Consider the following 17,986-nt stretch of genomic DNA (forward strand, 5'->3'; position numbering starts at 1 on the left):
AAGTGGCAGGATAATTTTATGGAACACTTGAAGGACAGAGGTCATAAAATGAACCATCTTCACCTCCCAGCTCACAGCTTCTTTCTCCTCAATTAGACAGGGAATTACCAACTTTGCAGAGCAGCTAATATCTCTCAGCAGTTGCCATGGGATACTGGACAGCCTCTAAATGCTGCAGCTACACAGAGCTGCAAAACACAGACCTGGCTGACATTAAAAGGTGCTTTGGCAAAGTTTCTGCAGCTTTACAAAAATGAGGAAAATCAAACAGACATCTTAAGTGAGGTTCCAGGACGAGGAAAATGCTAAAACAACAAGAAGAAAATATGTTTTTAATAGCAGTTTTTTCAAGAAATGTAGATAGAAAATAGCTGGAACATAATCATATTAATTAATTGCATTTTTCCTGCCACTACATGATACTTTGTCAGCCTTTGCTACTTCTGCTGTGTATTTTACAATTATTCCAGAATCATAAATCCTTTCTGATGTGACTCAGTTACAAAAAACTGTACAAATAAACAGTGGAGATGCTCAGCAGTGCAGAGTTTCAGAGATAGAAATTTTGTACTCTGAAAACAGAGGAGTTCCTAAAAAATCCCATTCATTTGTGAGACAGACAGGATAAAACAGAGGTACCAGTATTTATTCAGTATTTATAACACATGTTATCCTTCAGCTGAAGCTCATGTTCTGCAAACCAACTGCTCAGGGAAGTGCCTGGTTGCTATCCTCAGATGGAAAAGCTGTGTCAGAATTTGCTGCTCTTTCCAACAGAATGTTTTGCTGCACAAACAACTCTTATTGTAATTTATTCTTTGAGGATCCTATGTATGCATATATATATACCATTTTAATAAAAAACAAATTAATTGACAAAATAAGTGTGTTTATGACATGTATTCCTCCTAGTTTTCTCCTCTCTGGCATTTCCTGAGACACCTGCACAGAGCACTGGTGATGCTCTAACGTGGCAAAGTGCAGGGGCCTGGTTTGAGGATTACAGAAGGGAATTTTTTAGACTTCCCCTATTTAACACTTGTTTCTTTTCTCAGCTCCAAATGCTCTCCAATTTTTGCATGTAATGTAATGTAATGTAATGTAATTCCCTTTCCAAGTAATTTTTCTCCCGTTTTTCTTTTTTCTAGTGTTTTTTTTTTCCCCTAATGCCAGACACCCTGATTAACCTTCAAAGTGAACACATTAAGCATGGATTTGGTTGTATTCTGGTGGCTGATGAGACTTTGACTGGCAAGGGCTTTCATTGGTGTCTGAACTAGACTGGAACTACACTGGATGCTTCCTGATGCTCTTAATCCATCAATATTTTCCTTCCAGTTCTTTGAATCAACCACTCCCCTGCAGTTCATTCTTTCTGGCTGCTGGAGATGAGGGAACTACACCAGACCCTGATTTATAAATCAGTCCCAGTGATTTTCAATAATTCAGATTATTTCTGCTTTTAAGCTGCATAAGAAGGATAACCCATTATTGTGTGTTATTATTCTGTTATATTATTCTGTTTGGCTTTCTCCTCCTTTGTGTAAAGCCAAGGGATGAGGAGTGAGGTGCCTGCAGGTTGGGGTGGCACCCCAGAGCTTCCCACTCAGCTCCCGTTCCTTGTTATATAACAGGAAATTCTGAAACGTGGTAAAAATCCACTTTCTAACATCCTGGCATATAAATGAATTCCCTGTGCTTCCAATCCAGGCAGTATGGTCTCACATGTGTTTTTTGTCTCATATTGAAAGGATTTGTGCTAATTTTGCTCCGTACCCCCCCCATAGTTTTGCACATTGTCTTCATCTTTATGGTTGGGTTTGCCTGTGAAGGAGGAAGACAAAACCAAATTTGGGTTGCAGGAGCAAAGACAACTTAGAGGCTCTGTACAGGGCAGGTGTGCTGAGGTTTCTGGTGGGGTGTGATGCTATTTGGGACTCATTCAGAGCCACACATGGGTGGGAATGTTACAGACCAGGCTTTTTCCCAGGATTGTTGTTTACCTGCTGCCAGGCAAGTCCCCTTTTCTCTGCTCTCTTTTTGCTGTTCATACAAATCAGTATCACAGAATTTCTAGCCTTATTTATTTATTTAGAGTACAGCTCAAACTGTGGGGTCTGTCTGTGGTCTGAGCACAGATGTACCAGGGAAGGGGTGGCTTTGAGGTCATGGTTTGGGGTTTTTTTCGGGTTGTTTTCCTTTTGGTTAGGTATAAGGTTTTTTTGAGGAGAGTGGGGTGCTGTGTTTTTTCCAACTAGAGAACCTTCTCTCTTTGTGCTATTTTCTTTGCTATGTTTCTACTAATGTGTAAGATAAGATTAAATGACTTCCCAAACCCTCATGTCCAGTCCTTTGTTGGAGAAGTGAGCACACAGCATCATTCTCTACTTAAAATCATGAGACTTTGCCTTAAAAAAATTATCTTGGGGTATTTTTTATACCTCTTATTTGATTATAGCCCCTTTAGCATAACAGCTTTGTAAAAGCAGATCCAAATGTAGCAAACAGTCTTGATTTTTTATCTGGTATTTGTTTCAGCCGGTTACCTACCACTCAAGGCTCTCTGCCACCTGCTGGGACAGTGGGACAATGGTGGCAGTTTTCATGCTGGCTGGTGTAGGACCTTTCACATCCACAACCTGTCTGCTGTGGATGGTCAGCTTTAGCTGGCTTTTATCACAACATGAGGAAACACCTCTGCAGGTTTTTCTGACACCGTATGGACTTTTTGGTGTCCCTGTTCAAGCTCTGTTGTCACAGGAAGGTTTGGTTTATTGGTACTCTACCAAACAGGGATATCCCCAGGAAATTTCTGAGGGGTGACAGTGTGCCTGTCAGAGGGAAGCAGTGCCTTGGCCCTGCCCCATTCTGAGTTCTCTCCTGTGGCAGGAGGATGCTCAGGCTCAGGATCCATGGATGTGGGAGCCAGGGCTGTGCTGAGGTGCAGCTTGCTCTTTTCCCTCACCCTTCATCCCTGCTCCTTTCCTTTGGCCTCCTTGCCCCAGCTTTACTGTCCAAGTTCCCTCCCTGGTCAGGAGGTGCCCTGGCTGCCTTTCCCTGCTCATCTGCTCTCAGGCTGCCACCTTGCTCTGTGCCTCTGCTGACACCTTTACACTTTGTCCCAAGCTGTGCCACTCCCTTTCCTCCTCAGCTGGCTCGCTCCGTGCCTTTCCCCCGATGATGGATGGAGGAACGCGTCTGGCGGGCCCAGCGCGTGCCCTGCGTGGCCGGGATTTGTGATGTGTCGGGGGGGTCCGGCTGCAGGGCTGAGCTCACGCCTGGCCCGCAGCCAGGGCACAGCCCCGAGCAATCCAAGCAGGTGTCGGGGACAGGTTTGAAGTGCCAGGGGCCCGGGGTGTGTTTGGTTTGTGCACCAGGGTTGTGAGGGGATGAAGCGCCGCGGGGCGTGCTGGGGCTCAGAGCCCTGGAGGGTTCGGCCCCTGGCACAGAGCAGCTCCGAGAGGAGGGAGCTCTGGCCAACACACCCCGTGGTGCCTCTGCTCTTCCACTGGGAGAGAAGGGCTGAACTCAGCCTTGCTTCGTCAAAAAGTTCTCATTTGAGAATGGTTTTTAATTTATTGTACGCTTTGCCTAAATGAACTTAATCTCACCAAAACAAACCAGAGTAATTATTTCAACAAATCCTGCAGAAAACTGGCATTCACTCATGGAAATCTCCTCTGATCCCATTGGATTTGGAGGTGATGTGATGTGAGAAGTGTTTTTAGATCCCAGGTCCCTCCCTGCAGAACTGCTCCCCAGCCTGTGCTGGTCAGCAGCTCCCTGCCTGGGGTGTGGTGCACCTGCCTGATCCCAGCCTGTCTCCTGTGCTGGGCACTGCTCCCTGGGAGATGTGGGTTTCAGCTCTACTTCAGTGAAGGTGTCTACTCTACAAAACACCCTTTTCTCCCTATTTGAGAAGTTCTGAAGGCATTCACTCTAAACTCAGCCCTTGTGGAAGCCCTGTCAGTAGTGGAAGCTTGTTCTAGCAGAATTACACAAGTAACTGAAGCCCCTTCATCCCTGGCACAAATCCTTGTCTTGGCTGAGGTCTATGGGGATCTTCCCTATGCAGGAAGAATCCGTTCTCTTGGCATAGACTGAAGGTCCTGGAGTGCAGAAAGGGCTCCAACCTCATGCCATGATATCCAAAGAGAACCCCTTTCCTCTCCTCCGTGTCTTGAAAGGGTTGGAGCTTTTACCCTTCTGGAAGATTATGCCCATGTTCTCAGACAGCATGGCTTGTATTGGTGGGTGGCAAATGAAACAGGAGCTAAGAACTGGGCTGAAATTCAGCAAATAACTTCTTAGTCCACAGAGAAAAACGTGGTCCCAAAGGAATCATTTCCTTGCGAGAAGTGGGAGGGATTTGCCAGTCCAATGCTTTGCTAAAAAACCTGTTTTAAGAAAACTCCAAGGAATTATTTTTGCATTTTTCTTTATGTAGCCGTATTTACCTGTTGCTCATGTGTGTAAATGTTCATTTACTCAGCTAAGAAGCAATTTTTCATGGAAAAACTCTGCTTTTCAGTCTCAGCTCTTAGAAGCAGTGGACTCAGGGGCCATACTGGTGCATTCCCTTGCCACTGCTATTTTCTGCCCCTGCTGTGGGTCAGATTTGCACTCTGTGCTGGCTGAGGGGCAGCTCTGGGCTGTGTTTGGTGCCAGGGCTTGCAGGGCTCTCCCAGCTTGCTCCAGGAAGGTTTTGCTGCAGACATAGCTCAGGGACCCAGGGCTCTGAGCTTGTTCCATTGCAGCTCAGGTGCCTGGAGCTGCCCCCTCCTCCCGTGGCTGCTGGGCTCTGAGAGCTGCAGAAGAGCCCAGCAGAAATGAATCCATCTCTGACAGAGCTGGATGCAGCCCAGGCCCAGTTGGCTGCGTGGTTTTCTGGCAAAGGCTTCTTTCCCATCTATATCCATTCTTACATCGTGAGCTTTCCCCATTCAAATGTTTTGATCTCACTGAAATGTTTCAATTCAATATTTCTTTCACAATGCCATTTTCTGAAAATCAGTATGCTCCCCTGGAAATATTGGATCGTGCCTAAAATACATTCTCAGCTGGGAAATACAGGCAGAGAAATGTCAACCAGCTTCTCTTCAGAGAGGTTCCATTCAGTGTCCATGATCTGCAAAGCCTTCTCCATTCTCAGAAAAATCTACTCTGGAAATTGGAGACTCCATCTCCACTGTCACCTGAGCACCAAAGCTTTGGAGTTTCCTCTGTCCCTCTGATTGTGCTCAAATAAAAGCTAAGCAATTTGTTAAAATGCATAAAGGCCTTAAAAATACACATGCAGATTATCCATGAAGTATTTGCCATCTGAAAGCTCAGTCTGTGCAATCAGCAGGCTGCCACACAAACTGGGAACTCTAGGATGCTGCTGGAAGTCTTTTCATGTGGAAAAGTCATAATCCCTTCTTTAAGAGATGAGTGTCAGGATGGAGACAAGAAAGGAGAAGGATATAGGAAAGGCATCAAGCTGAGAAAAGAAGAATGCAATGGGTCCAGGACAGAAAGCTGGGGAGGAGAGAGGGAGGAGGAAGCTCATTGAAGGTTTGTTGCACTTAGCATTAGGAACTGCTACAGAGCACACAGGTTGTAGTGATTTTCTAATACTGAGTAATATGTCAGAAGGGATATTCTGGATTTAGACCAATATATACAGTTTCTTGTCTAAGCAGAACCATATGCTCAAATGAGAGATTATTTTATTTTACTAGGATGGACAGTAAGTAGAAACACATTCCAGATTTCAGGAGGTTTCTTCCCCCCTTGGCAGCCACGGTGCTGCTTGTGCTTAATCTTTGGTTTTTTAACTGTTTGATAAGTGCCTGTTGCTTTACAGGATCCAATTCCTCCTCTATCCTGGTGTCTGCTGAGCTGTGACTAATGACTGTGTCAGACAGCTCGTTCAGCAGGTCACCCTGCCTGGAGCTGGTAATTGTTGGTAATAAAACAAATCAAACTGATATGCACAATATGCAACACGCTGTACAGTAGAGATGTAGCTTTTGTGCCTTCCTTCAGTTGAAACTTAATGTTCTGTGTTCGGAGACTGCCCTCTTCCAAATCCTTTCTGACAGGCCAGAAAGCAGGAAAAAAACCCCAAACCTCTTTGTGGAATGTGCAAGCTGGTGTTTAATACATGAGCCCATGCACAGCAGGCTGAACAATCAAAAGCACACAAAAATTTCTATAATTTGCCATTGGGAAACAGCCCCACCCCTCCTGTCACAGGCATTGGTGGTTATGGCTGCAGCTCTGGGTCTCTGTAGGTCAGGTGCCCCACTTCTCCTGCCGTGGTGCTGACCCATCCCTGGCTCTAATGAGACATTTTTGGCCTGACCCAGGCTTGGGATGGATCCTCTGGCTGCTCCTCTGGGATCTCCCCAAGGAGAAAGAGGACCTGGTGCCTGCTGAGCTTGCTCAGCTCCCAGGTGCAGGGGGTCCTGTGCCCAGGGTTGTGTCCCAGGGCTGTTCCTGCCTTCCTGTGGATTCTCCAGCAGGAACTGCTGGCCATGGAGTGCTCACACCCAGGGACTCTGGTCAGCCAGTTTGGAGCATCTACTGACACTTTTTATGAAGGGATGGTGTCCTAGTGTGGACCAGCAACAAAGCAACAGGTTTAGCTGAAAAAAACTGAATTTTATTGGGGGTCTTGAAAACAAAGGCCTCATCTGTTACATGTGTTGTAAAGTGAATCCCCCCCCCACTTGCTGTTCTATCAAAGACAAGGATGATGGTATGAAAATGGCTTTTAAAGGGATTTTGTAATAAAAAAAAGATAATCAAGATAAATCATGGACATATTTGCCTCAGTCAGGAGGATAAACAGAACCATCTACAAGGATACTCACAGGATAAAACCCAGTGTCACATTAAAGCTCTTTTACAACCTATCACCTGCTGGGTACCACCTGCTTTAGCTGTCCCCAGCATCTCTGAAGTTATTTGGGTGATATTCTGTGGAGATGTCTGTTTCCCACTGACCTGCACTGAAGATGATCTCCTCTCACCAGGGGGAGATGCAGAAGCCTGGTACTTGCTGATGGACCTGCACACAAGCAGGGAGTGTCTGTATCTCTTTCTCATAACTTAAGGACATTTGGCTGCTGTTCTCTGACAGCAGAAATACTCCAGATGTCACTGCAGGCAATTTTTCACTTTCCCATCCTTTATCAGCCTTTCCAATCCTAACCTTAAAGGCTCAACATCCTGAATGTGGGGAGAAGGAAAGGGTGTTGTGGAGGCAAATTTGTGTTTTAATGCTACACCCACCTCACTTTGGACGGGAGATGGCAACAGGTTAATTTAGAAATGCTGCAGACTCATTTCAGTTTTTGACTTGAATTGCTAGGGTCCCTCTGCTAGGTTCCCAGTGCATTGATGTTCACATTCGTACACACACGCAGAGCTGTGCATTAATTCTTGTATACAGTGAGACAGAACAGTCAGTGCCAGCACAGCAAAACCCCCCTGATGATGTGGAGACTTCTCAGTGACAAAGATCACGGAATGTTTCTGAGACTGAAGGGTTAACACGGGGAACCGTCGGTGCCAGGGGCGCTCCTGGGAGCTCCATTCCAAGTGCCTAACACCCACTTGGGAAGTGGAGCGGTTTTGGAAAATGGGATGTGTTCTGTGGTGTGGGTGAGTAATGGTGGTGAACAGCCGTAGTACCTCCTCAGGGGTTTGCTGCTTCCACTCGCGAGGTTTCCCCTCCTTGTGCCAGTCCGGGATCCTGTAGCTGAGGCAGTGCTCTGCTCACGCAGCTCCCAGTCCTGATCCGCGTCACAACCCACTCCAGAAAGATGGAATCTGTGGGAAAACCCATCCAAAGCACTCATGGGGCAGGGAAGTCCGGGGGCAGGGAAGTCCGGGTGTTCCAGCGCGATGCTCTGCCTTTTGTCGTGGTGAGGACCTGCCTGTCTGTGCCGCTGGAACATCACCAAAGCCCGGCAAGCCGAGGGGCCTTCCAGCCTCTGGGAGCCTTTGGGAGCTGCGGCGAGCTCTGAGCTCCGAGCTGGGCTGTGGGCTCGGCACCGCGGTAAAAACAGCTCGAATGTGCTGATAACAAGTCGAGATGTGCTGATAACAACAGCTCGAGATGTGCTGAAAGCCCCTGCGGGGCCAGGCGGTGCTGCGGGGGCGGCTCCCGGCCTTGCCCAGCCGCAAACAGAGCGAACTGTCCCGGGAATTGCGGGACACTCCGGGAAGAGACTGCTGAGTACTTCGGCAGCACTCCAATCGGTAGGAATATTCTGTTTAAAATGGTTTCAGGGAAGATAAATATTTGTGTGTGCTATCTTGACGTATGGAGATAAACAGTGGTTCTACGCAAATATTGGTTTGACCTCAGATTATTTCATTAGCAGCAGCATGTGGGGCCCATTCAACATCCCTGCAAGCAGCTGCCACCTGTTGTGAGCATCCCAAGTTTGTTTTATGGCTGCTGTCGAGTGTCTAAAAGTAGCTATGTCTTATTCTGTGCATTTCCTGGCCTGTTCCATCTTGCTTTCCTACAGAAGATCTGCTGCGATGGGATGTTCCAACCTGGGGTCCATGAGATTTTATTCTGGTTTTTAGGGCAAAGGGAAATGCCACATGCAGTGCATGAGGGCTGCACAAGGCACTCTGCAGAAATAAAAGGGAATGCTCAGTTGTGGATTGGATTATAATGTTCGTGGTCTCGGGGATGTGCAAATGGCTGTGATAAGAGAATGAGTAGAGTGGAATGTGCCTGAGCCCACAGCACCCGGCGGGGGAGCCCAGCTCCCGCCTGGCAGCCCTTATCCCCAGACTGCAGTTTTAATTAATTCCCAGTCAGGCTCAGTGTCTAGGCTGGCTTGCCAAGGGAGGGAGGCTGTGGACATTATAGCCTGTGGATATGAAGTACTGTGGGTTTTACCAAAATTCCCATTTCCAACCAGCACCAGTTAACTGTGGACAGCAGGGGTGGATCAAGTGGAGCCTGTCCTGAGCACGATGGAGCCTCCCAGTGTTTTAAAAAGAACAGTGGGATATGTTGTCCCCCACTTTCATCCCTCCTCATAAATTGCCCTAAGAGATCAGCCCCAGTACCTGACAGTGGGGCTGTAACCCAGAGTCTGCAGGCAGAAGAAGGGAAACTTGACTGAGTCAGCACAAACTGAGTTAACCCATGGAGAATTACAATCTGTACAGAATTCATTCAGCTTAAGCTTTTTCCCCTGGGTTTTTATAGTAATACCAGCAGAACATTGCAGCATTTGGACAGCCATAAAACAGAAATGCTACAGCTTGAAAAATACTTCAGGCTGCTCCTGAGATGAAAGCAAGCCCTGGATAGCTGGAGAAGTGTCAGGCAAACCCCAGCTATCCAGGGCTGCTGCAGCACAGAGGGCTGGGGCTGTCCCACACACCCCAAGTGCTGCCCCACAGATTCCAGGAGCTGCTCAGGCCCCTTGGGAGGGCAGGTGGGTCAGGAGCAGCTGTCCCAGAGCAATGGAGATGGGGCTGGGCTGTCCAATGAGCTCCTCAGCACGGGGCTCCTTGCAGGGACCTGCAGCCTTGGTCCTCACCGTGTGATCAAGGCAGGAAAGGCAGTGAGGTGCAAATGAGAAATATAAGCTGAGAGCATTATTGATAGGGCAGCTGCAGTCCCCACGCTGCATGAGTCATGTAATCCACAGGCTGCTCAGCCTCACTGCACAGAGAGAGGTGCGTGGAGGATGGTTTCAATTTCCAAGCAGGGCTTTCTGACCACTCATGCTTTTGAAAAGTAAAGCAAATATCTTGGCTCAGAAATGACTGCAAAGCAGAGGTATTCTGCTCTTGGCCCCTTGCCTGCTTGCCCTCTCGGAGTGGAGCTTGTGCATTGTGATGGAAACATAGCAGTTCCCCCTGCCAGGGAATAGGTCACTCCTGCTGCTGCCTGGGAACCAGGAGATGGTGCTGTGAGTACCAAACCTGAACCAAATGGAATCAAAGAGGATGAATTCGGAAGAAATTTGCAATTTGGGGTTATACCTGAATTCCTTTTAATAGGAAAAATCTTTTGACTCGATTTCAGTCCTGTCCTGGTGAAAACATTCCAGAAATACTCATTAAAAGAGAAATTAGACCTGATTTGGAGGCCAAAAGCACTTCTTAAGAGATGCTTTGATGTTGTTTTAACCACAAACCTTTACACTCTCATCTTGTTCTCCTGCAGCACTGGATGCTTGATATCCCTTCATACCAGTATGTGAGGAGCACTGGAAATGAGGCCTGGAGCTTTCCCTGCAGCTGGGTCACTGCCTGAACAGCGAAGCTCCGGTGCATGTAGTAGAAAATGGAATGAATCACTTGATGCCGGATAAGATGTGAGTTTTATTTACCATTGTGTTTTTCTCAGAGTTATAATTTTGATGTGTTCATATGTTAGCGAGGACAAAAGAGGCTCCTCCATCCCTGGCAGTGTCCAAGTCCTGGTTGGACACTGGGGCTTGGAGCAGCCTGGAACAGTGGGAGGTGTCTCTGCCATAGCAGGAGGTAGAATGGGATGGACTTTAAAGTCCCTTGCAACCCCAACCATTCTGGGGTGCTGGGATGATTCTGTAATTCTAGACTTGAGTGTAGGAGGAACCTTTCTAGAAATACCCAGGTATGGCCCTGAAAGATTATTTGCTGAACCTTTTTTTTCAGTAGTACTGAAGTGGTAAAGCTGGACAATGTCTGAATTAGCTCAGCTGAAAGCCAAGGAGTTGTTCTGCAGCTGAGGGTGAGATTCAAGCCCAGTAAAGGCAGTTGGTTGATCAGTTGTGATTGGGGGATATTTTGTGAGAACCACAGAAGTTTGGCCTGTGGGTCTGGATTCTTTGCAGAAGCACTTTGAAGCATTAAGGGAGGGGGAGGTGCTGGAAAATGTGAGCCTGGAGAATACACACAAGGGCAAGTTCTGCCTGTGTATCCTCAAGGAATGAGAAACAAGGAGAATGTATCTTTGAGTAGGCTCTGGAGATTTCAGTCCTGTCTAGGTATAAAACAGCTTAAGGAATGCCATGGACTTCACAGAGGGCAATGATTTGGGGAATCTACTTAAAAAAAAAGTATAAAGTGCTATAAAACATGCCTTGTTTCAAGAGAGAACTATGGAAATAGAACAAGATTCACAAGTAATTCATCTCAGTCTGTGGACTGGTGTGTATGACTCTGCAGCAAGAACATTAATATCTGTTAAATTCTCCAAATTAGCTTAAACATTCCAGAGAAAGGATGTAATTCTCAGTTGCATAGGGAAGGAATTCACCCTTCCCCCGTCTTTCTGCTTCCCAGGGACTCAAGAGAAATGCTATTATCAAGTCAACCTATTTTTTTCCCCCTTTGGTAAAGGGGTCCAGATTGGTGGTGACAGAAACCCGGTCCTCTCAGAGGAGTTTTGTGTGATGGGTCAGGAAGGGCTGTTTCCAGCCTGGTGGTGCTGAGTGCCCAGCCCAGGCTGGCAGCTCACTCAGAGCTCTGGATTTTGGTTTACAGGAGGTTTTGTGGGGCATTGTTCACCTCTCACTGAGGCAAAGTTTGGGAGCTGCTTGTACTGCAAAATAAGAGAGATGTGGTACTACACGGAGTCTTTGATGTACCACAACTCTTTTCTTCATATTTTTTAATCAGGGTATTGCCAGCCTAAATTAGGGAATTAAAAATTATTGGGGAAGATTTTAGCTTGTTTTGACCAAGGGGCTGTTGGAAGACGAAGCAAGAGGACAGATTTGTGTCTGCGACGAAGCACAGCGAGGGATGGGGAGGAGAAGCACCAGGAGAGGCTTTTCAGGAGCCATAAATGAGTTGAATAAACAGAGCTCAACCTGTCCTGCGTACCTGGGCTCGCATTCAGCTCTGAGGTGGTCAGCGGTGCCATCTTGTGTTAAGTGGGTGGTATTTTTGGAAAAAGGTGGATACAGGTTCTTCAAAGTCCTTGGGAAAGGGGTTTGGAAGAGCCATTGAAAACTGCTGGTGTGAAGTGAGGAGAGCAGTGAAGCCTACAGGTCTCTGAGCCAGAAAGGCAGAGGATGACCAGCTGTCACACACAGAACTGATTTTAGCTGAGACACTTGTGTGCAAGGAACTTCACCAGCTGATTTTTTATTTAAATTGTGCCTTTGTTCATCCTGCTCCAATTGCAACAGTGCATGTGATGGATGCATGTGGGCTTCCCTGAACAGAGGGGAAGTTTGAGCATCAAAAGATCAAAAGTGTTTAGAGGCATTTTGGGGGTGTAATAACCAAGATAATTTTCAGCAGAACCAAAGTGGGTTTGTTTGTTGTAACTATTGACAAGTTAGAAATACTTATCTAAGCTGACCTGTCGTTAGTTTTAGGAGTCTCTTGACCCTGGAAGGCGATTTCAGATCTGATGTTCAGTACCTGCAGTAACTTTCAGCCTGGCAGCTTCCCTGAGGCAAAGCAACTCAGCCAGGCTTCAGAGCCAGAGGTTTGTGCACTGAGATCAGTCCCTGCACAAATGTCTGTGCAGTGAAGCCTGACTGCAGCATGTGAAGAAATCTGTGGAATAAAACCTTGGGGAACATGTTTGGCCTTCACATAACCAAGTGGGAAATCTGGAAAACACAGGGCCCTGCAGATGACTTGGTTTTTGGTTGAGTGGTGTTCTGGCAAGGAAAGTTTATAACTGTTCAGGGAAGGCAGCTTAGGCCATGGAAGAAGTGGGAAAATCACTAAAAGATGCTGGAGGGTCTATGGGATTAACATTTCTGAGTGGGGAGGGTTATTCTGGATGCAGAAGTTGCTCTAGGTACAAATAGTAAGTCAGACAATAAATCTGTTGGTGGGAGCTGCCTCTCTGGGAGCCCAGCAGAACAGGATGCAGGCAGGGAGTAACAGGAAGTAAAGAAGTAAATAAACCACATAATGTTGTACTAGTGGATGGGTGCTGCTGCTTCCATAGCAATGATGGGCTGCTGGGAATGGCTGGGCTTGGAAATAAGAGGTGTTTGCTTCTAGCCAAGCAACTGGGACCATTTGTTCTCTCCAAATCACTGACATGAAAGGTTTTATTTCCTGTGGCACATTTAATGAAATTCAAGGCCAAATTTTAATTTTAGGGCACATGGAAGTAAGTATTTACAGTGTAAGGGGTCCACATGGACATTTTCTTTGCATAAAACCACAGAATATCCTCCTCCAGCCTCCCTGGGCAGATGTGCTGGAGGCCCAGCCTTGGCAGGAGGCTGCAGGTCCCTCCTGCTCCTGTAGCTGCAGGGACTCAGCAGAAGTGGAGCAGAACTGAAACACGAGGCTCCCAATCTGTGCATGGCTCAGTTTGTGCCTCGTGGCACTGGTGAGCCCTGCAGGAAGGAGCAGCTCCAGCTCAGGGCTGTTGCCCGTCCCTCTGGAGCAGGGCAGAGCTCCAGCTCTGTGTCCCAGGGGATCGGCTCTCCTGGCCGGTGCCAGCCCTGGCTGGGGCCCAGCTGTGGCCAGCTCTGGAGGAGCAGCATCTCCTCCCAAAGCAAACCCCCTCGGGGAATGCCCGGCTCAGCTGCGCTGGAGATGGCTGTGATAACGTCACTCTGGCTGCTGGCCAGCCCAGCAGATGATTTATTATTTTCTGTAGGAATCTGCTTTTAAAGCTTCTCCTGCAGTGTTACAGATGATATCACTCAGTGCTCGGCACTGACCAGACCCGTTTCAGCCTCTGACTGTGTGCAGAGGTACAGCTTGGCAAAAGTGCTCAGGTCCTCTCTGTTTATTGGTGAGGGTTTGGAGCTCAAACCTCTCCCTGCTGGGTTGCAAAAGTAGAATTTGGGGTTTTTACTGTGTGTTCTCCATTTCTTTTCATGAGTGTATCTGGGAGGGGGAATCCAGTAATTTTTATGTTATAAGCTGTAAGTGATTGCAAGTAATGTGGAAGGATAAAAGATGGGTATTAGGGGCCCAAAGGGTACCCAGGTAAGTCACCATTCCCTCATGTGGGTGTAGGGTAGAAGACTGTGCCTCTGGGGGTTACTGCTGTGCCCCAAAGCTGGCCATGCCTCAGTGCAGCCACTCCTGTGTCTGAAAACAAAGGGGCTCTCTGGCCCCTTGGATGATGAATATCACATGAAAACAAGACCTTTCTTGGGTCCTATGATCAATGTGCATTGATCTCAGTGTGCAGGTTTGCACTCAGCTGATATAAGGACATTATTTGAATTTGGAAGCAGCATTATATTTTATATAAAATAAAGAAACTCCTTTTATTCGGTCTTTAGCTGCCTCCCAGTCTTTCCCAGGGATAAGAATATTATGATTACAACAGCATGAGCTGCATGATGCAGACTTTAAATCAATGTAAAGGTGCTGTGGACTCATCTGTTGATTTCCACATGGGAGCAAAATTGTGTCAGAGAGCATCTTCCTACTGGTGTAATTCCAGGCACAGTGCTGTTTTCAATAATGTAATGATGATAATTGTTGTTTTAAAACTGACAAGGTCAATTTACTTGGCAGCCATTCATTTGGCAGCCGCTTGACAACATGAAGGATTGACACAAAATAGGGCAGAGAGATCCTGTCCTGTTCCCAGGTCTGGTAACAGCCCAGGGTTTCAGTGCTGTTCAATCAACTCCTCTGGCACAACATCTGATTCCATTCTCCAGCCATGTGTGCCACATGACAGGGCCAAACTCAGTTCCATCCCCAAATTGTAAAACTCTCCAGCAGCAAGTTCTGCCTGGTGAGGGAATCAGGCAATGTGCTGCTATTGTCATTCCAGCCTGTTTTACTGGAGCTGTGCAGGCTCCCAGCGTGGAGGCAAGATGATTATCTAGTGGATGTTAATGTCTAGAAGAAATACAGGTCCCAGTTCAGCAGTTGTTCTGCTGGTGCTGGATGCTGAGTCCCAGACCTTCAGATGTTCTGGGAGCTTTCAGCTCAGAGCAGAGGGAAGACAATCTGCCTTTTTTCATTTCAGCATTTCCCACCCTCTGCAAACCCAAACCACTGGCTCTGCACTGCTAACAGGATTAGATAAGGAGGTAACAACACATTTGTATCCCAATCCACTATAAACTAGGAGTAGGTCTTGCCATTATAGGGTGACCCTGAGGTGGGAGTATCTGTACAGCTCAAACCTCACAATCAGTAGAGATTAACAATAGTAAATCTTGCAAACCATGCAAGGATGGCCCTAAGTAGAGCACTGTCCATTTAATTTACAAGTTTCTAAAACATCTCTGAAATGAAATTATTTTTTGTTCTCTGCCCAAGAAATCAGCGCACATTTGTAACCTTTTTGCACTTCTGTGCTCTGGAGGAGAAGTGAGCACCCTGCTCTTGTAAGTAGAGATTATTTCATCCACAGATTTTGGTCAATAAAAAGAGATTAATTCTATTTTTGCGTGTTAATTTGATTCAGTGCAGGAATCAGTGAAGCAGATGCAACACTGATTTGTTTATGGGGCACCTTGGGGCAGGGGCAGTGCTCATACTGAGCATCTCCAACCCACACACCAGCACTGCTTCACCTCCAGGCCAAGGGGGCTCTGCTTTCATTTTCTCTCTTAAAATCGCTTCCATGGAAAGCCTTGGAGCAGCTCTGGCAATTCCAGTGCAATGGAAGATGACCCCCAAATTGCCCTCTGGCCATTGCCTGGGATGGTTCAGCATGGCACTGCTCCTGCTGAGTGCCCTGCACACACCTGAGCCCAGCTCCTGGCACGGAGGGCTGTGAGCCACAGGCTGTGCCAGCTCCCAGATCCAAACGTTTTCATGAGGGGAACCCCTTTGTGTTGCCCATCTGGTTGTCAAACAGGACCTGGCTGCGGGCCTGGAGCTGGCAACAGATGAAAAATGTGCACTTTAAACATTTCATACTTACACTGATGGGAATGGGCAATTCCTCAGCACATTTTCTCAACGTTTTTAAACAATAAATGTCAACCTCAGGGCAAAGCAAGGCAGATTTCAGATTAAAGGGATGGGGTTTGCTTAACTTTTATGAATCCCTTGGTCCCAGCCTCCTTCATATCCCTCAACACAACAAATATAGAAAGGCTGCATCGAATGCAACAGGCATTTTTGTCAACACAAGCTTTTCCTTTAATACTGTGGTAGAAAGATTCCCAAAATAGATTTTCATGATGGATTCAGGACTTGGCATGCCAGGGAGAATCTAGTATTCTCCTCAGCAAAGCTAAAGGTTCATGTGAGAAGACCGATAATGCCAGGCAAAAGAGCCTTTTGGTCCCAAGAGAGATAAAATATTCCTTTTTTGTTTCTCACCATTAATTACTTTTCCTGTCCTGGTTTAATCCGTATTGCTGAAGCATGTCAGCACCTATAGCCTTTCCTTTAGGACTGATGTCTTGGGAACAGAAATAAAAGCAATTTCCACATGGTGTCTCCCTGTCATGGTTGCTGCCTGAAGCCTGGTGACTTTTCTTTCAAAAGACCCAATTCTATGCCCATATAAATGGAACAAAATTTAATTGGAGTCAGGAGCTTTATGTTCCTTAACACCAAGGCTGAGCCTTCCATCACTGAGCCTGATGTTCTGTCACTTGCAATAAAATCTTCCAGTTTCTGTTGGGTCTCTCATTTTCCAAAGAAGAAATGTCTCAGAAAGAATGATTGCCTCGGAACACTTGCCTTGATTTTGACTTAGTAGAATCTTAAGGCTACTTCAGATGTAAATTGTTGAGTTTACAGCTGAAGGGAGAAATTGTTCTGAGGAAGAAAATGAGCCTTCTATTTGGAAAATTAGTTCTCAGAAAAAAGCATTGCTCATGGTGTTTTTTCCAAGTGAAGTGATTTCTTGAAACATGCCGTGTGCTTTCCGTTGTGTCAGCTGGCACTGCCACGTACCAGAGAAGTTTCTCAGGTGGCTTCCAAGAAGCTTTTCTGTAGCATCTCTTGGACAGGGCTGTATAGCCAGTTTTGCTCAGCCAAGTGGGACTTTTAGGCTTTTATTTTTCATGGATTGGTTCCCTCTATTGTCCTTAGCAGAAGTTTCATGGTCACTTGCAGTGGAGGAGATTTTCAAGCTTGTGTCTCGTGCAGTTTCTAAAATGAAAACCTGTGAGCTTCAGTTCTGGAGAGTTTAGCTCAGCATCACAACCAGGGCTCAAGTCAGTCAGGGGGGAGAAGGCTCCAAGGAGACCTCAGAGCCCTGCCAGGGCCTAAAGGGGCTCCAGGAGAGCTGGAGAGGGACTGGGGACAAGGGGTGGAGGGACAGGACACAGGGAATGGCTCCCACTGCCAGAGACCTGGTGGGTCTGGTGCTCTTGAGTGCAGGAAGATACCTTTCAGGGAAACACTGGGAAATATTATACAGATATCCTTGTTCCTTTAGTTTCTTGTATTTCCCACTCCTCTTCACTTAAATACCCCTTTAGTTCATTCTGGCATTGACTGAATGCCAGAATTGAACTCTCTCTGCAAACAGAGAGAGAGAGAATACAACTCCTGGAAAGCCTGTGAGATACTGGTGCCAGGCAATGCATTCTCATAATGCTCACGTCTGTAACCAAACCTCTGAATATTTTTTAAAGGCAATTTGTGAATAGTGAGGTGAGGACATTTTGCATTTGGGGAGTCAGAAGTTTTAGAAAGGTGCTGCAAGGGAAGATGTCAACAAAAGCTGCTGCAAAGTTGTGCTTTCACTTCACATGGCTTTGAGGAGATGCATTCTTGGGCCTGGTTCATGTGGGCTCATTTCTCTGACTCAAATTCACTTTGAATTTGGGCATCAAAGGGATTTTCAAATTCTAGGTCAAACTCATTTAAAACCCTGAATCTCACCTGGTTTCAGCTCTGTAAATGACAAGGAACAGTAAATCTGCTGCTCTGTTTTGGATACCAATCCATAAATCACAGGGTGGGGGTATTTGAAGCTTGGCCCAGAACCTCTCTGTCCAAGAGCCAGTTGTTGCTCCAGGAGTTTGTGACTTTGTTCTAGGCAAGCTCACAGATATGGAGAGGTTTAGTGGCACATGGAACACGTCAGATTTTTTTGAGATTGCAAACA

The 17,986-nt window shown here is 46.6% G+C and overlaps 1 long non-coding RNA gene across 7 annotated transcripts in view; it reads left to right on the forward strand.

The window, feature by feature from the left end:
* Window positions 1-17,986, forward strand: part of LOC135280253 (uncharacterized) — a 131,965-nt gene that overhangs the window by 12,992 nt on the left and 100,987 nt on the right. For 6 of the 7 annotated variants that reach the window (XR_010347277.1, XR_010347276.1, XR_010347279.1 and 3 more), the window contains exon 2: window positions 10,196-10,346. This is a non-coding gene — a long non-coding RNA (uncharacterized LOC135280253). Of the gene's footprint in view, window positions 1-8,193; window positions 8,254-10,195; window positions 10,347-17,986 lie in introns of those variants that run through there. The other variant, XR_010347282.1, reaches the window with a different exon arrangement.

Source organism: Passer domesticus, chromosome 13 (assembly GCF_036417665.1).
Source record: "Passer domesticus isolate bPasDom1 chromosome 13, bPasDom1.hap1, whole genome shotgun sequence".
NCBI lineage: Eukaryota > Metazoa > Chordata > Aves > Passeriformes > Passeridae > Passer > Passer domesticus.